Raw genomic sequence first — 15,369 nt, forward strand, 5'->3', positions numbered from 1 at the left:
CTACCCAGGCACCTGCATTATGGAGGCAGCAGCCATCAGATAGCCAAAGCAGCCTTCCAGTTCCATTTTAGTTCAGGGAGATGACAGCCTAGCTATTTGAGAAGATACCTCCCTTAAAGCTTAGCTGTTGTCTTCCTTTTCCATCATCCCACTGAAGCAAAAAGGACACTATGCAGCTCCTGACTCTTTCTATGCTTGGTCCTAGTCTCCAGATTATTAAATGAGATTAGCAAGTAGGAGGTTCAAAGTGAACCTCAGGAAACACTCCTTTCCTCACCCTACATGCCATTTGCTCAGGGAATCCCATACAGCAGTATGTTGCAGAGCTTGAAAATTCACATAGGTTCAAAAGGTAACCAGACACAATTGCAGAAGAAAAAGTACATAAGACACCACTGTACACCAGGAAGCCACTGGCTCAGCGGTCCCTCATGTACATGTCATGAGTAGTTGGGGCAGCAAGCAATGACGTGCTTGCTTGCTCCACTCTCTGCCCCAGGCATCAGCAATCACTCACTCTGAGACTAGATTTTAATATATCTTCCTAAAGTACTAGACTTTACCTTGTTCCTTGATCTCATTCAAAATCAATGTTTTGATACATTCACTGTATTTGTGTTCTTATGACCTGCAAGTTATGGAATACAGCTTAGTGTGTTCCTAAGGATCTCAGTCATGAAGAAAGTACTCCGGAAACATCACACCCCTACTAGTTTTTCATCAAATACGTAAGCGTATTGGTATTTAGGCACTTACCTCCCACCTCACATGGGGATTAAAGGACTTATCCATGATGACCCAGGAAGCTTGCAACAGAGCAAGAATTGACTCAAACCCAAAGTTTTTTTTGTTTGTTTTTGTTTGTTTTTTTTTGTTTTTTTTTTTAAAGGTAAAGTTTTAAGGAGCTGGGGTTAACTCTCAAAGGTACCAACAATTTGACAATTATATCCTGGACTGGCACAAGCAAAGCCTTCCAGAAGAGCTATTCTAGTCTGGCCTACCTTAGAGGGAACTAATTTCTGTTGGAGCAGGTGAGTTGACGGAAAAATTAGAAATGGCAGCCGATATTGTGCAAGTCTTTTGATCATGAAATCCAAATTTAACATGCTAAGAAATCTGTTGTCAGAGCTACCAAATCCAGGGGGAAAAAAAAAAAAGAAATACCCAAAATCTGTTTCAATAATTATTTACAGAAGTACAAATATAAACATTCATGTAGAGAAGAGATTATTTAAGTTTTATATTCAGTGAATTTTGATGTTTTAACACCAAAGACTGGAAATTAACCAAAACAATGTGAGGAAAGTTAATGTACAACCATACTGAATGACATAGATCTGATTTCTTACCTGAATGGTGTTCTTCAGTCATTACTGCTGTCCTGCAATAATGCTTCAGCAATCACATATCAAAAGAAGATCTGTCAAATTCCTAAACATTTAAAAAGGAATATAAGCATGATAMACCATACAAAAGTCAAGTTCACAGCAGTGCAACCAATTTTCTTACTCAGAACAATAGCACTGCGTAATTAAACCTCATTTTGCAGTTTCAAGGATTTTTTGCTGAAATGGTATATTAAAAAAAATAATAATAATATAGTTATTCTTATTTTTCTCCAGGCATTCAGACAAAATTGTGGTGTACATTCATCTTAGAGAGAATTAAATCCACAAGAAATGCAATTGCAAACAATAATAAAGTTGGAAATCATCATTATATATAAAGAATATCTATATCAAGATAAAATGATTTGGCAACTACACTTCATCCACATACATTCAGTTGTGGRTATTAATTCACACTGTATAGAGGAGTTTTTCAGTTCTCACAGGAAGATAAATAATAGTTTCCAAATTACGGTTATATGTCACAGAAATAATAACTTATGCTAAATGTGAAACATGTGTCTTTTCTCAAAGGGTTTCTTTTAAAAAAAATTTTTAGATGGAAAGCTCTGTATCCCCAAAACATCTTTGTGTAAAGAATACTTCAAAATTTTGGACACAGCATTATTCAGAGTTGTGTTTTAGCACTACAGCTAAAACACAAGTATAATAAAAAGATTCTGCAGMTTGGACTAGTTTTTTCATACCTCTCTAAACTTTCCTCTTTCTAAATCAAATAYTAAATTTGAAAAAAACATGCCATGCTAAAGCTGCAGATATTTGTTTGATGGAGAGCATARCTATGCAGTCAGCTAGCAAGTTAACCTTTCAGATTTCATATGCTACCGTTGACTTCCATGTTTGCTAACATACCACCATAACCTTCACAGGCAAATCATGCTTTCTAGGGCACAGAAAAGGTACTTTTTCATAGGCATAATATGTTTATGGTTCTCATTTTATGAGCACCATCACATTATATTGTAACATCCATATCATACAAATTGCCCCCTTAAATTTCATAAAATTATCTTTACCTAAAGTGAAAGCTAGTCTTCTCAGGAAGTCCTACCCAAATTCCCAGTAGTCTGTAACACATGGGGGAAACCCTGGTTTCTGCAGCTTTGATGCAGTTACTTCTCATAGAGAGCTCAAACCAATAAGGATAGCAAAGCATCATTCACTATTCAACCTGAGGGATATGGCTACAACAGCTTTCAACTACACTCTACTGTTACGTTGAAAGAAGCTTACAGAATCCACATGCAGATGCATCTTCTACAGCATGTATAATGTATAATCTGATACTAATACACACACATACATGAAAGTTTTGATAAAAGTTAGAATTCTTTTAACTGAAGAAAAAAAAAAGACTCGCAGTCTCTTCTTAGTTTTCATCTTTTCACACTACTAATATAACTATCCTAACACAATCTACAGAACTAACACATACTTTCCATTACATCTGCACAGCTTGGTCAGGCTTCAGTGAGATAGCCCAGATGTAATAGAAAATATGATTTTGGGACAGAGTTGTTATCCAGTTACAACTTAGGGTATAATATGGTCTGTTGGGACTCCACGACTGATGAAATGTAAAACAAAGAACCCAGCTTGCCTTTCAAAGCATAAACTGACTTAGCAAGATTTCTAGTTAAAGGAAAAAAGAACAGCTTTTAATGAGCAAATAAATGAATTTCATCCAGAAGGCAGCTTAAAAATCTGGTATGAATTCATGCTATTAAGTGGCTTTTCCAATTAACACACACACACACAAATCCTAAATTATAACTCCCTGTCACATTTAAATCCTGTCAGTGTTAACTGGTCAGTGCAACAGTGAAAGACAGCAACGGGTTTTTTTTTTATTGTTGTTGTTTTGTTTTGTGTTTTTTTTCTTGTTTTTGTTTGGTTTTTTAATGATACATATAGTTTTACCATTACCTAAACCAGCTTTGGTCTAAAATTCAGACCAAGACTAAGTTTTTTGGTAATTTAGTTGGACTAAAATGCAGTCAACTTGTACTCAGGAACACCACACTGTTTTCTTCCACTAAATGGGCTTAGAAAACTAAAAGTTCTTCAGCAGATTCTTTGTAATTTTCATGGGATCACCTCTTTCACTGAAGACACTGAAGGAACATAAGAAAAAGAGCATTTCTAAGACAGGTTGTTTTCCTGAACACAGAGCAACAAAATCACGTCATCCAATGACAAAATGAAAGCAGTATAAAAGAACATGCCTATATTTTCCTGAATGCAACCAGTTGCTACCTGTAGAACACCCCTGAATTTTGTGACTAAAGCCATGTTGTATATTAGACAAAAAGACCATAAACATTTGGCTCAAAGTCTTGCAACAAGGGTATAACAGAAGAAAAGAGGTTATAGTGTATGCTATATAGCTTACAGCTCTTCAACTATCTCTATGGACCATTGGTGGTCCCTACGGCATCAGAAAGTGGTCTGCAAAATAATCATGGGGAGGAAAATTGAAACCACATTCCCAYGTATAAAAGCAAGAAAGTAGGAGAGAAATAAAAGGAGTAGGTGAACATTCATAGTTTAGTATGGTTCTCATTTAACTGTAAATGAAAACCATTGTTGAAACACAGATTGTCCATACATTTTTATTCCTTCTAAAAGAAAAAAAGGGTCCTTTGATTAAAGAAATATTGAAAACACTTTTACAAGTTATATACTTTGTGAATGCGTGCTAGAATTAGATACAAACACATCTCAAAGGAGGAAAAGTCTTTGAAGAATAAATAAGAAACAGGAAAAGCATAATACAGAATCCAAAATGCTTCCCAGCTATTGGCACTAAGCATGTGCTCCAGTAGCATCCTATTCCCTATRGGGAGGCCTGAGCACAGGCTCCTTGTCCCTTGGCTTTAGCGCCAGGAGCTCTGGATAGGCATCCTAGACAGGTGCTGGGGCATTTTCTGGCCAGGTGGTTGAGAGCATCACCACACCGCCAACTGCAGCYGTATCCGCAGTATAGGTGGGGCAAAAGGCAAAACAGATACCCAGCTTTAACCTTAAGAATTAATGACTTGTTTGATTTCTCAAGCCAAGTAATAYAATCACTGTTGATTTTAAGTCTATTTTAATGACTTGTTTTTCTTCCCAAGGAAAAGGATAYAAGCATTGTTTTGACTACTCAGATAACAGTACTGCTCAAAGCTAGGTGTCCTAAAGCACAAGAGAAAGACAAGATTGCCACGACCAAACTCCTTCCATCCTCTCCTCCYTATGTCTCCACCAAGACAGGGAAGCTCTGAAGAATCAGACTCCACCTGAGTAACAGCTGATCCCTTCGCACTGCTCAAGCAGGAGGGGACCAAGTCCCAGCCCTGAGTAGTCAATAGAAAATACTTTTGAGAGAGGAATGTCACAAACATCATCTTTACCACTACGAACAAAACAATGAATTTTGTTATTATTGAAAGAAAAGTTTGATTTGTAGGCCAGTAACTAAAGAACTACATCATGAACTAGCTCAGTTCTATCCTTAGTTATTGCTTCAAAAGTACAGTAAAAARGGAATGGGGGAGGACAAGAATTAATGATTTTCTTTATAATTTAAATAGCAAAGCTTTATTGTTTTTCCTTCTGGATTCTCATACTCATTATGATGGAATTAAGAGCTTTCCTCCAACTGAACTCTTGTTAACCCTTTTATTTAGGTTCAGAGCTACAGTGCATGACCCTGCAAGAGCATTCTGCAGTTGCAGCCGGAGCAGTAATTTCTTTACAAGACAAAACTACTGTAAAGCTATCTTTCCTGTATGCTTAAAGAACAAGTTCAACCTTAACACAGAGGAACTACCTCCCTCCCTCAAGAAACAATGAGAAATTCTGCCACCAGATTGATTGTTCATGCCTTGACCTCTACTACAAGTCAGATCAGGCCAATAGCTAAAATGCATTGAGAGCAAGATATTAAATAATGAAAACCAAATGTTAATTCCTCTCATTGCTTTCTGTGAAGACTTAAAATTTACTTGCAGAGCATGAATATTCAAAGGTGTAATTAAAACACACACACACAGAACCTCATCACCATTATACAAAAAAGAACAGGATGAAACAAACATGTATAATCAGACACATCATCAAAAATGATGTGAAAGCTAGTTACACATTGAAGATAAATACGATTTAGAAAAAAATCCATGTCATACACACAAAACAAAAAAGAAAAAAGAATTTCAATATGAAAAATTCAGCTCCAGAGAACTCCCATGAAGAGAGCAGTTAGACCTAGGTGTTCACTGCCACCCATCTCAGTGCATGCCATCCATACCAAAAGGTATTGGACTCTTTTGTCCAATACCTTTAGCAGTCACACTTGCTCATTTGCAAAGTTTCTCTAAAGCCAGTCATAACACTACCAAATGAAAAGCCTGTTCTGACTTCCATTTTTTCATGAACTTCTATTTTTGCCATATAAGTAATTAAAAAATGCAAAGGACAGCAAAAAGTCAGTTCACCTGGGCATAATCAACCAGCCTGACATGAACAAGAACCACAAATGATCACATGGAATTGTACCGAAGCAGATACACAGCAAGTGTGGTAGTCAGTATGAAGAGTGCAGAAGGGCATGAAAACTCTGAGTAGACATAATTTAAAGCCCAAGTGACAAGCTGCACACAGAACCCAGAACCTGGATACTCTGCTTTTGGTTGATTTGAGTAAAAGATTGAGTGCATTTTTGATTAGTTTTATAGTTTAATTTTCTCAATATTAAAAAAATAAAAATACTAAAGCGATGTTCAAATACACTTTCTACAACAATCCTCAGATAAGTATTCACTGGATGCATCATATTGCCATTTCACACAGCACACATTAGAGACTTGAGCTATTAACTTGATCATGCATGTGTACATTCCTTGCTTTTATTAAAAGGAATATGTGACCCATTAAACCAATCAGAAATATTTGTACATCCACAAACATTCACAGCAATTTATTTTGAGCCTATTGCACTGAAATGTGTACTTGTATTTTCTAAAAGCTGAGCATCCCTGACATTTGAGACCTCAATATCTTGAATTTTTCAAATCATTGCTTTCCTAATCAAGGAGTAAAAGGACATAAAAGACTGATTTAATGAAAAGAACTTAGAAGCAAGTTTTTTATTTTGTTTTGTTTTGCAAGGAGAATCTGTGCACAGAGAAGCCAGAGCACTTTTAATTCTCAGCCATATTTTAATTTTTAAATGTTTAACCTATTTACATCAAAAAAAAATTGCAGCACATTTTATGTAAGAAAATATTATTACAGTCACACAAACTCTTACAAAACCTAACTGAAACAGCATGAGCACTTCTTTACTGTAATTGCTAAATCAGTAGCAAGTCTCGAAAACAGATTCTGGTGATCTGTAATCTTTACTGTCAAAACGATGCCAAAAAAATTTCAGTGAAATTAATCTCATTTAGACCAAACATTTTTATCCACCTGAAGTGAAAATACACTTAATCAAATCACACCAGTGATGGTGCATTCTCCCTTTGCCATTTTACTACCCATTCATTTCATCCTACTCATCCATTTAGCATYGCTGCCCTTAACACTCTGCTCCCAAAGAGACCCGACTGAAGGAAGATCCAGGTCAGACTTCGCTGATTAAAATTACTCTGACGCCTCAGCAAATGGCAGCCCCACAGGGGTCTGTATGCAGCAAGGAGCAAGCACGCAGCAGTGGGGAAACCTGCACTTCGGTGAGGAGAAAGAGGGCCCCTTCGCAGCAAGGCTGCGGCCGGTGGGAGCAGCTGAAGCGACGTGGACCTTTCTTCCCCCTACACAGTTCATGTACCTCTAAAGACTTATTTTCTAAAAGGCTTTTTTTTCCCTCTTCCTCTCCAAAAATACATATCAGTATAAATTCATATTAAACATCATTATGCATGAAGCTATCACCACCTGAGAGTGGTTCAGTAATGATGGGTTCSTTCCTTCCTTTCTTTCTCCTTACAACATTTAGTTTTACCTTACCAAGCTGCTTCCCTACAAGGAACATATTCCCAGAGCAGGACTTCTGAGATAACACAGGTTGGAAGGGTCTCTGGAGATCAGCCATATGAACAGCACTCGCAAGTTAACCGGTGCGCGAGAAGGGAAACCCAGAACTTTGAGAAGAAACAATCAAGTTTCTCCAGCAGCAGCCCGGCTGCATCGCATTGCGAAACCGAACCACAAAGTTTCATCGACCCTTCTTTCCAAAGTGCCGAAATAAAAACAGAGTCTGTAATGAAAAGCTGACTTGATTCACTTACAAAAACGTCATCAAGAGCTGTGATGGCACCACCTTTTTTTAATTTAATTTTATTCTTTTTATTATCACCATCCCAGGTGGCTTTCAGGAAGTCCCTACCARCCTAGTCACTATTATGAGGATGGCCTATTTTAATCACAGTCCCTTGACAAGAACAGCTAATTATCTAACTTTGCTGTCTGAACTACCAGATGGCTTCAGTTCTATACTTAACTCACTTTTAGTTTTCAGTAAGTAATGACATTTGCATATTAGAAGATGTCTGGGATGACACAGAACAGAGCAAAAATAACGATGACACCAGTGCCTAAGATGCATGCAAAATAGAACATACGCATTTATTGCGCTCTTCCACTAAAAGCCACTTAAAGGGACCAGCCCCCTTCTCGTTTTCTCTCCTTATTTAGCTCTTGGAGGTGAACCCACTTCCCCCTTCATTGACAGGCCACCATCATCCTCACGTGTATATACATTACAAATGTATTTATTCCTGGTACACACAAGGGAAATACAGTTGTGCCCAACTGAAAACACAGTCAAGATCAAAAAAAGTCAAGGCCAAACTCAACTGATCACCCAAGAAAAGGAGTTTCATGYACAGACACAAGACATGTTATATTCAGAGCAGGCAAAAATAATGGACATTTGTCATGACAAATGTATCCCTTTCAAATCAGATCCCTATAAAATGCAGTGATTTTTACCTGTAGCCTTCTCCCCAGGCTTAGAAATACAAGTTTTTTTACATATACATATTCTACCATGCCAAAAGTTTTTTGAAAAAGAATATAAGCAATACAAATGTTGACTTCTCATATTTTATACTATACTACATTCTGTGACTTCTAATGATTCAGTGATGTTGCAATATTCACCACAAAATTAAATTTAAAAAGCTGAAAAAACCCAGACTTGAAAGGCTTCCCACATACGTGGCAGCACAGGAGGAGTTACAACCTCATGGAGAATAACCTTCACATTTTTACCATCTCATTTTAAAATAAATCTACTGTCTTGATACAGAAAYACATGAAAAAAAAAGCATGCAACAGACCGAATGGGGAATGCTATTTTCAAACTTCTGAAAGGGTACCATAAGCAAGAGCAAGCAAACAAGATGTCAAATATTTTTCTTATTTAAATTCACCTTTTCAGCAAGTCCATCACTTTTAACMCCCTCTCTAAAAGGAGATTTTACATGCCTTTCTAGAAATAAATACTATCATAACTGAAAAAACAGCTTTTAGTCATATTAACACTAAACATACATACGCTAAATTACATTGGTAACAAGTTAAGAATGGAGAGTTTTTGCAGGTTTTTCTTTCTTCAGAGAATGTCCTAGGTCCCTGAGGAATCCACCACTTCTCCACCAAAGAATTAGAGACAGCAATAACCCATATTACCGTAGTTTATAGTGTAGCAACTGTCACAGGCAAGTGTCCCTGGGTACCATCAAGGCAGCATAAGGAAACCTAAGAGTAAATAAGCATCAGAGCATTCTGGTTTYTACAGCAGTGACTATAGGCATGGCAGCAGGAAAGAAAAGCTGAGTGAACACCTGACATCCTTTAAAAGACAAAACYGATTTTTTTTAATTTATTAGCATGATGGCCATCCGCTTCCATTTGTAAGGATTAGCATCATCTGGGAAAGCACTGCATCAAAGGGGTTCATTTAATAATGGAATAACTATAGATCAAACTTGGTAACATTTTCAGGTTTGGATTTTGCTTTCAAAACTGCTCTGACCTTTTTGTCCTGTAGTGGAAATTATTCTATGTTTCATTTTCTGCCATGATAGTTCAAATGCAGTGTTTTTAGAACAAGTACTCCCTGCTCAAACAAATAACCCCCCAAATCAAAACAAGCTACCCCACACACACACCATCCCTAATTTAGTATTTGCTTGAAGGTATTTATGTAGTATTCGGGCAAGCAARCCTTCCCAAATGAAACTGCAATTCGTATTTGTACAATCTCTAACTGTCATCTTCAAACAGTCAAAGACAGTACTATCTATTTTTAGGAACCTACAGAATTTCTGGAGTCAACTTCAGGCAGTGCTAAGCATAAGAGGTCTTGGGAAGTTGACTCAGGCAGGACTTGCAAGGCTATGTCTTAATACAGTTCAGAGCCCTAGATCCTCCTGGAATGGAAAATAAGGGCAACTATTGCCAAAGCAGCTAACTTTGCTCAATTTTTCCCATGTYGTGCTGTTTAGCATTCAGTTAACCAGCTTGGGTTCTGACCAGCTGATAACATCACAGTTTCTGCTGTCACTCCTCAGTTTATTTTAAGTTTCATTAAATCAGTAGTTAAGCAAATACAAGTTATGATTTAAAGTTTCCTGGTTTGGTCTGCTTCTGTCACAAGTCAACTGGCTAATCAGCAGCTGTGTGGATGGGAGCTCATCTACTCATCCTATCACCACAGTAACCTTGGGCACATCAGCTCAAGGTTGCATCACTCTATGGACTTCAGCCATTTGTGGTCCTTATGTCCAGGTGAGCCCCAAGCTGCAACCCAGCATCAGGGAGGAACAAAATCAGTGCATCTTCCATACATCCTGGTTTCCACCAACTGTGACTGGAGCCCGTGCAAGACCCCAGTGGAGATGATGAGCAAGTCAGGGCACGGGGCACTCTGCAGCAGATCTCTGCTGCCAAACGGAGACACATCTTGTGTCTGACAACTTCCAGTCCCCACCCAGAAAGCAAAAATACTCCTTCACCTCAGAAGCAATGTAAAGTTCAATCTATTAATGAACATAACTTACACAAACAGCAACAGCTACATAGGCAGACACGGACAACAGCTAAGACATTTCAAGGTGCTCCAGCGCACAGGGCCTTCCCAAGGCACTCCTCTGCTGGGTCTCTGCTCCACAGACACTCCAAAAACTCAGCTACACCACATCATCTCTTACATATACATACACTCATATGCTACCCATGTCCATYCTAGCATGGAAATCAGTTACTGTGTGATCATTAATAACTGAAAGTCTCCTAAAACAAAAGCAGAAGATGAAAATCTAGGAAAAAAAAAAGAGAGTACATATTACATTGACAAATAAGACCAGATATTTCACAAAAGGAACAGATAACACCACTAACAGCATACACATATGTATGCTATACACATAGAAAAGTTAGTGCATGGTAATACAAATGATAACCATATCCTCCATGAAGCAAGTTAATTACTTACATGAGGAAAGCAGGCAATTTTCTTTTTCTTTCAATCCCTAGCACATATCAATGCAAAATTCTTTAAATGCCAGTAGCCTGACATGACAAATAAAGACTTAAGTTCCTGCAGCCATTTCATTATAATGTCTCATTAAATTTACAGACATATCTTCACATCATCTAACAATATTACTAACACTAGTGATAAACATGCAAAAATCACAAGCCCTGCAGATACAGACTAGCCTGGGCAAGCCACATAAGTGAGTTATGTTTAGAACTGGAAGGAACTGATGAAGTAATTCATTCAATAACTTAGCAAAAAAAAGTCAGCTTTAAACCCTAGCTCCTCACATCCTGCATAGTAGCAGGAGGGTCTCACTAATTGGAATCTGTTGAACATATGGACTGAAATACCTCCTATCGTCCAGAACCTCAAACTATACACACTAAGTCACTAAGCTTTAGTGCACTACTTAAAATTTGCATCATGAATGCATCACTGTATTTTACATTTCCAAAGTGGGTGTGATAGATATAGATACAAACTGGGTTTCCACTGAAGCTAAACAAGGACAGTGGCTCCAAGATCTCATTTTTATATAAAGCAGATTCAGAATTTTTCCACCATCCCATTTCCTGACTGCATCGCTGTGTAAGGAAGCCCGTCAGCCTTTGAAGTCTCCACCCAAAACAAACATGAATCTTTATGACTCTTGCAATCTTCTGCTTTTTTGGCCACCCAGTGAGAATATAGAAGGGCAACACAGAATAATATTAGCAGAGGAAAAGAGCAGATGAAGTCCAAATGTAACTCCTGCATATTTTTCTCATGAAATAGATTCTGCTTTARTCCAAATAATGTGTTAAAATCTTCATTAGTGAACTTTAAAGGATAGAGCAATCAATCAAGTAGAACAAAAATCTATGAACAAGCGGAAAATCTTTTTCAGTGGTTAGGAAGAAGTCTAGTAGTGACATCTCATTCAGACAAATAGTTCGTACTATTCTAATTTTGACATCCTTCCCAAAAGGGTATTTCCTGGAAGTATACCAAATATTGACTGCCAAAGCTGTTTCAGAAAGCGGTCAAACTGCCATACCCAAAGAAAGCACTTTGTAGACAAGGACGGTGCATTTACATGCAGAGAAGTAGGACCAAGTGCTGAGGAGCAACTCCCTAAGTTTTCTAGAGTCACAAAAATTTATTTTGGCATGCTCTGTTCAACTAAGTCACCATTTTTGATGTTAATGGGACAGTATGGCAAATGTCACTATATAGGAAACAATTCAGTGACAGAAGAAAGTTCCCATCCTGTAATAAAAGAGCCTTTCCTACCATCTTTAAACATCTGCCAGTCTAAATCAGGAAAGGATTTACCAAGACAAGTATAAGAACTGTAGCTGCCATCATCGTGATCCAATGCTGTGATAGACACAAAGTTTTCTAACACATGCAGGATATACAGTTGCACTGTCTCTTTTCATCTCCCCTAGACTGAAATTTCTGAATATTTTGATTTCTAGTTTGCAAGGGAGTTTTCATTCTGAAGGATCCTGAAGTTCTGTATAGCTAATTAAAAAAATACCTAGAGCCACATGTTTTTTCTGAAAATTTATGTAATATGAGGAAATCCACAAATATAAAAAAAATCTTTGATGTTTCATCTTCCTAAACACAATCTSTAACTTTTAGATATGTCGAGAACTTCCACAAAGTTATTTTATAGTCATTTTTCAAAGTTAATCTCTACTTGTGGGATAGTAGATATATCAGAAGAATATGCAAAAGAATATTATTGTGAGATATCAAAATAGCAAGAATTTATTATATTAATTACAATTTTTAATGGTAGGTGCAGAAACCAAAATAGTGTTCCTGCTGGCAAATATTCTCATAAAATAACAGGAAATAATGTTGACCATCACATATGGACACAAGCTCACTTTGGCAGCTTTTTCTTTCAGTCAGACAACACTTCTAAATTGCGTTTCTCCCACTATCCACTCCCCCGCCATCTCCTAAAAAAAAAAAAAAAAAAAAACACATAACCACAGCAGAAAAATTCATGCACAGAATCAAATGGTCCTCCTACAGTGTTCCCCTCCCCAAGCTCACAAGTTGGAAACAGTGTAAAATGAATAAAATTTTAAAATTTAAAAATAAAAGATTATGGAGCAAATAACATCGTATAAGTGACCAAAAATTTCTCAAAAACTGAAAGGACAGCTCCTGAGAAGAAACACCATGAACTGAGGCCTTCTAAAAACATTGTCCTTTACTCACATCTTCTGAATTCAGGTGGCACCTCTTGAGAGTAAGAAACCCTTTGATCTTTACTTATTTACTGGAGCACTGCATCCTAGAACTTTTTTTAAAAAAAATGTTTTTTTAAAAACATACTACAAATACACACTATTCCAATTCTCCAGAGGTCACAGGCAGAGCAGTCCTGTTGACAAGCCTCAGCTGCCCGCTCTGTTTTGCTCAAACCTTACAACTAGGTCTCCATCTTCACAAGCAGTTCAGTCTTTTGAACATTTAAAAGCAGCAAAGGCCTGTCCACATGAGACAACCACAGCAGATCCACGTACCAGCAAATCCACGTACCAGCAGAAGGTACAACGGCAGCCCTAAAGAACTGCAGAAGTATCCAGATAGTCTCTTAAGGTGCAGAAAAAAACAAGATTCTTAAAACATTGGAGAGAGAGCGGGGAAAAAAAAAGTCACTGAGGAGCTGTCACACACACTAAGCTGAAAACATCACCTAGAGGAAGTGTTCTCTGAGGGGCACAATTCAGTTCGCAGCAGAGCAYGAAGCAAACTGCTAAGGCAGGCCAGTTGGCAGAACTTATTGACACGAYTGACTATTCAGAGAATATTAGAAAAATTAATAAGGCTTATACATTTTACCGCAAAATCCAAGTATAAGCACATTTTCCAAGCATAAGCACATCTTTAAATAAGGCTAGGTTTCATGATAGTTGTTTTTTGAGGAATTGATGTMTTTTTGTACATGCAGGCCAGTGTAACCTACCAGACCCCACTCTGTGGRGAGAGGCAGCACTGGCAGAGCGCTGCTCCTCCACGGCCAACTGCTGGCGCTTGGGACTCCGCAACGCAATGGCTCTCACTTTATGTCAGCGCTGCTCAGTTTCTCCCTCTCCATATGGAAACATTCCCAAAGGAAACATCCTCAATACACGTTAACTGCTGAGAATTAAAGCAAAATACCCAACCAAAAGTCTAGTTTTGTTAAAAAAAAAAAAAAGTGCACACAGCAAGGAAACAAGGAGCTATAGATGGCAATTTTCACAGCAAAATCTCAAGTTYTTGAGGTTTTGTACAAAAAAGCAGGAGGAAGGGGGAGGTCTAACCTGGCCACTTCGTCTCTGCCTCATCTTTCCTCTGCCACACAAACACATCAAGCGAAAATTATCATTCTCACTATATATCCTCTGAAAAGCATCAGCTGAACATTGCACATCACKGCAGTGAATATATTTGATAATGGTCTTCTTTCAAACTGAAGCTTCTTTCTCCTGCTACTGACTTATACAGTGCTAGACCTCAGCTACTTGGGGTGGGAAAAAGTTATCTTGTGCACACCATGAACAAGGAAGTCCTTATGCGAGGTTCTGGCTATGCAAAAGCATTCCTTCACTTATCAGTAACTGGAACATAAAAGTAATCCTCCTCTCCTYCTGAAAATTTTCTTTTATCACCAGGATGTTTGTTTCGAATTCATCTAAAATAAATAGAATAACAAATAAATCTAAAACAACAAAACTTCCATTTACAGAAGCAATCTGGTCATGGTCAAACATTCGGTATTTTTATTTGCAGAAGATCAAAAGGACTTTCAAAATAAAGCACTTTTTCAAAGGAGCCTGATGCAAGCTCCTTCTATTAAAACTAATAACCAGCAACATGAATGTATTTCTTTCAGTAAGATCCATTTCTGTATGCTCCATAGAAAGCATATCAGCCTCTTAAAAATAAGCAACCTATATAGCCTTGCTCCCAGCTTCTTGTAAACAGATGAGAATGAAAACACTTCAAACCTAGAGACTGGAACCAGCTGCTGTATTTAAAAATCAAAAAGAAGTTTTCATCCAACATCCTTGTTGATATGATAAAAAAAATAAGTATTCTCACAGCTTGAGAAAGTCATCTCTTTTCCCACTCTTTCCAAGCCACAGAGAAATAATCAACTTTTCAGATCACAGGAAAGCAATCCGTAGGCTTAGAGACTAGCAAAGAAAAGTGCATAACATGCTAACAAAAATAGAGATGAAACGTGCAACCCCCCCCCCCAAAAAAAAAAACTTAACTTACTTTACTTAACACTTTGATATTGGGGGGAGGGAAGGAAGGGGGTCACATTCAAAGTAGTAAACTGTTTTAGAGACAATATATGGAATATTCAAATTTTTTTGATTGCCAGAAATGTGGATTTCTGCACCAGAAGTTACCTGGCTACCAGTATCAGCC

General features: G+C 37.6%; 1 long non-coding RNA gene across 5 annotated transcripts in view; it reads right to left on the minus strand.

Annotated features, from left to right (window-relative positions):
• The window catches only part of LOC146593005 (uncharacterized), a 254,796-nt gene that overhangs the window by 174,368 nt on the left and 65,059 nt on the right, over positions 1 to 15,369 (minus strand). For all 5 annotated transcript variants that reach the window (XR_014896477.1, XR_014896474.1, XR_014896476.1 and 2 more), the window contains exon 3: positions 1,350 to 1,431. This is a non-coding gene — a long non-coding RNA (uncharacterized LOC146593005). The remainder of the gene's footprint in view (positions 1 to 1,349; positions 1,432 to 15,369) is intronic.

Source organism: Rhea americana, unplaced genomic scaffold (genome assembly GCF_003343005.1).
Source record: "Rhea americana isolate MKP2758 unplaced genomic scaffold, rheAme1 scaffold_31, whole genome shotgun sequence".
Classification (NCBI taxonomy): Eukaryota; Metazoa; Chordata; class Aves; order Rheiformes; family Rheidae; genus Rhea; species Rhea americana.